Below are 4,669 nucleotides of genomic sequence, written 5' to 3'. Positions count from 1 at the left end.
CGATGTTGCTGTTGAAATTTTTATCCAATTTGTCATCGATTTTGTTATCGGTATTTTGATGGACGTTATAATCGATTTTGGTATCGATAGAGTACAAAGATAAAAATGGCGATAATGGAAAAACCGAATAACATGAATGTTATTAAAACGAACAGTGGTAGAGGTAGGGATCTACATTGATAGAAAAAAAGCGCAAAAATACCTTAAGCAAACCTTAAGCAAAAGCAGATGTGCGTATGTACAGATAGATAAGTAACGCAAGTTTCACTTCTACAGTGTGGCCCAGGCGCACTTACTTTTTTTTTCATTCTAAACATATATGTACATACACACATAAAATGATAGCCGTTTTCGTTGTTCGGACTAAACTCAAAAACCAGTCAATTTGTCGGAGGTTATACCTTGCATATATTCCTAGTATAGCCCATTAGACAACACGCCGATGGCGCTGGAGTAGAGTTACTTATCTTAAGTCTAAGCAGAAGAAGTCTAAGAGTCTTATTTATTAATCGATTTCGTTCAAATTCGCAAAGTTAGCTACCTGTATGATGAAAAATTCGTTTCCTAAAAATGAACCGGTTATAATTTATAAAATCTGATTGAAATTTATAATGCGCATTCATTTCATGACAAGCAGTGATTTTGAATAATTGAGCTGCAGCCGAAATATATAGAAACCCACACGGGGTTTGGTCTGCTTTTGCCGTATATTCATCCTCAACGAATTTACTTTTCATATGGCTAAATGGAGCATTCGTTGAAGTGTGCACGTAAAGAACGCAACATTGTGTAAGCGCACCTTTGCCTGACGCCCTCATACACCCTAAATGCGATCTTGCACCTACCTCCGATTGACGAAATTGCTCGGGGCGACCGTTAGTACAGCAGTAAGACTCAAAGAAACCAGTTCATAAATATTAAGGTAAATTGTAAAAGTGGCAAATTGGCAAGCAAATATTCGACCACATCCGTAAAAAAAGGAACACGATAGGTATATCAGTGGCTTCATTTGAACGATATTTAAGAGATCACATGACTCATTTAGTCAATGTACGGGAAAACTTTTCATCCTGGGGGGATGGGGGGCGAAGATTTTCTGGCCCTTCTATAACTGAAAACTGGTTTACGGACCAATGTTAAAGTTGCAAGATCATAGAAGAATATTTCGCACGCTTGGCAGAGATCTCACAGGTGGAAATAAGACCATCGGTAAAACTCATGACATCGAAAAGAATTAATATTCCATATGGTATCACAGCGCTACTATTCTTGGCCTATGTGTGAGGAGGATTCTGCTCTTTAGTCGTTTCAATTTAAACTAAAGATGTTTACTTTAGAGACCGCTTTTGCTATTAAATGCTATTTTTGTATTAGCCAACGCAAAAGATCTGATTAGGCGCCGCGAAGCAAGCGGGATCCCGAATCCCGGTACTAGATGCCTTAGCCGATCCCACTGACTCAGAATTTGCCTACGCACTGTGCTGCTTTTCACACTTGATCATGTGGTTGTTAGTTTTTTTGGTTTTTGTTAATAATTATATTTTTAGAATGTTTAACTTTTAGGTGTGCTCGTCCTTAAGCTATCTGTTTTTGTTATTTTATGGCCTTATAACAAATATATTCAACAATTATTGTTGAGCTTGAAGCCGTTTTTAATGAATAACTTATTATGGAAAAGCAACAATAATTTGAAAAAATTGTAGATGTGATAGCTATTTCGGAAATCACCACATTTCCTCATCAGACTTCTTTCAGTAGGATTGAAACCGACGGTCTCACATGATCAAGTGTGAAAAGCAGCGGAATAGCTGCGCTTGATGGTGTTAGCTTTAGAGATGTGAATAGTATTGATACTCAAACTTCATCGTTAAAATATATTTTCATAGCAAGCGTCGCCAAAGCAACGTAACGGCAAAATTTACAATGGTTGAATGGAGAATGGTTGAGGAGCATTGTATAAAAGTGCAAACAGTCAACGACGTAGCGTAGACGTAGATTGACGCAGACACGATCTTACTTATGGGATTCGCGTGTTAACGAAAACTCACTACCGCATGGCTTTGAAGTTGCCCTTGCTTCTCTCTCTCTATCAATAGTATTTGGTATGCTCTACGTACGTCAACATACCTTTACGCTACGTCGTGGAATGTTGGCGCTTTAACTAGGTTTCAAAATGATAATTTACCGGAACATAACGTGGATCAAACAAAGAGCAATTCTCTTTGGAGCAATTTTGATCAAAAATCTAAGTAAGCTTACAAAAGTTTTTTTGGGAGGGCTTTAGATTGGTAATCCCGAAGTACAGCATTAAGGAAAATATGGGAGGTAGAGGGGCGTCTAATAGTTCCCTGTATGTAGTTTTAAAGGAATTTGTTGTTAAAGTTTGTAATTTTAACCACCTTGTATGGCACTATTTTACAATATATTTACACGTTATTTACACTCATGATGCAATAATACAAGGTGTTATCGGTTGGCAACTACTCGCTCTAATTCCGCCATATTGACTGCCTTAGGTGAAACAGTGCTACTTCTTAAACAATTTTTTGCCTAATAATATAGTTGAATTTTTTTTTGTTTTTTCTCAGCACACACATCTTGTTTTCTCAAAAAGGTATTATATCTAATTTTATTCCCTTTCATTGCGAATATACTATAAAAAAAGCAAATTTTGTTTAGAAGAAAAAATGAAATTTTATATATTTCCCCAAATGGGGATTCATTTCTTCCAGTTTTTCTTCTTATTCTACTGAGCTAAAGCAGTGTCAAATCGAGCTGCCACAACTGATACCACCCTGTGTTATTGCATCATGATTTACACTCAATATATGTGCAGTTAGAGTGTGCACGNCACCACCCTGTATTATTGCATCATGATTTACACTCAATATATGTGCAGTTAGAGTGTGCACGATCAAACAAATAAATACTTTTAGTATCCCTGTAGTCAAATGAACTAGTTGTAAACTACCTCAGAACTAGTATGAACTGCATTCCCAACTAGTCAGCCAACTATCTTTTTACCATGCAATGAACTAGTATTTCTAAAACGGGGATGTCCTACGAGATGGCAATTGTCAGATTTCGGTCAGAAATATACCAGTCTCATACTAAATAGTTAGTTGAAAATAGACAGAAAAATACTAGTCCATTTATGGACCGAAACCACTACATTCGGAGTCAAAAAATAAAGTGAATTCATGAATATACAATAAAATAAAACTCNTGAACTAGTATTTCTAAAACGGGGATGTCCTACGAGATGGCAATTGTCAGATTTCGGTCAGAAATATACCAGTCTCATACTAAATAGTTAGTTGAAAATAGACAGAAAAATACTAGTCCATTTATGGACCGAAACCACTACATTCGGAGTCAAAAAATAAAGTGAATTCATGAATATACAATAAAATAAAACTCTTGATAAAGTTCACTTTAACATATTAAACACTTTTATTAAGAAGCCTTAGATTTGCCAGTAATTAGTGTTAATTTTATGAGTATGTGTTAATAGGAAAAATCTACTACATATATATATATAGGAAAAATCTACTACATATATATTTGTGGAAGTATGTATGTATGTGCCACGTTGCAGCCTACACGGACGGATAGAATCGAACAACATTTTGACAGAGTATTGCCATGACTCCTGGGCCTATAATAGGGTGAAAAAATTGGGATCCTACAAGGGGGCGTGGCACCTCCTATAGGCGTGAAATTTTTAATCAGCCATAACTTCGGAACCATAAGTCACATGAGCTTGAAATTTGATATACAGACATATAAATGGTAGGTGCTTATAAGAGGGTATATATAAATGAGTTTGTAAAAGAGGGCGTGGCACATCTCATAAGCGTGGAATTTTTTATCAGCTATAACTTCGGAACCTTAAGTCACACGAACTTGAAATTTGGTATGCCGACATTTTAATGGTAGGTTCTTATAGGAGGGAATATATAAACGAGTTTGTAAAAGGGGGAGTGGCACACCCCATAGGCGTGGCATTTCTCATCAGCTATAACTTCGGAGCCTTAAGTCAAACGAACTTGAAATTAGGTATGCAGACATATCAATGGTAGGTGCTTATAGGAGAGTATATATAAATGAGTTTGTAAAAGGGGGCGTGGCACATCCCATTGGCGTGGAATTTTTTATCAACTATAACTTCGGAACCATAAGTCTCAAGAATTTGAAATTTGGTATGCAGGCAAGTCTATGGTAGGCGCTTATAGTATGGCATATATAAATGAGTTTATAAAACAGGGCGTGGCCCATCCCATAGGCGTGGCATTTTTATCAGCTATATCAACGGAACCAGAAGTCCCACGAACTTGAAATTTGCTATGGAAACATGGCAATGGAAGGTGCTTATAGCAGGGTATATATAAACGAGTTTGTAAAAGGGGGCGGGGCACATCCCATAGGCGCGGAATTTTTTATCAGCTTTAACTTCGGAACCATAAGTCACACGAACTTGACATTTGGTGTGCAAACATATCTATGGTAGGTGCTTACAGGAGGGTATATAAAAACGAGTTTGTAAAAGGGGGCGTGGCACATCCCATAGGCGCGGAATTTTTATCAGCTATAACTTCGGAACCATAAGTCTCNCATTTGGTGTGCAAACATATCAATGGTAGGTGCTTACAGGAGGGTATATAAAAAC

At 37.0% G+C, this 4,669-nt stretch overlaps 1 long non-coding RNA gene across 1 annotated transcript; it reads right to left on the bottom strand.

Moving 5' to 3' along the window:
• Positions 1-3,790: 3,790 nt before the first annotated feature.
• Positions 3,791-4,047, bottom strand: LOC108373755 (uncharacterized). Its single transcript, XR_001848990.1, has 2 exons — positions 3,993-4,047; positions 3,791-3,849 (listed from the first exon to the last, which is right to left on the bottom strand). It is a non-coding gene; the product is annotated as an uncharacterized LOC108373755 (long non-coding RNA).
• Positions 4,048-4,669: the final 622 nt, after the last annotated feature.

This window comes from Rhagoletis zephyria, unplaced genomic scaffold (assembly GCF_001687245.7).
Source record: "Rhagoletis zephyria isolate East Lansing unplaced genomic scaffold, Rhagoletis_zephyria_1.1 Rzeph_scaffold_07005, whole genome shotgun sequence".
NCBI classification, from domain to species: Eukaryota; Metazoa; Arthropoda; class Insecta; order Diptera; family Tephritidae; genus Rhagoletis; species Rhagoletis zephyria.
The sequence above is the reverse complement of the archived record's forward strand: the minus strand, read 5'-3'. Positions and strand labels throughout refer to the sequence as shown.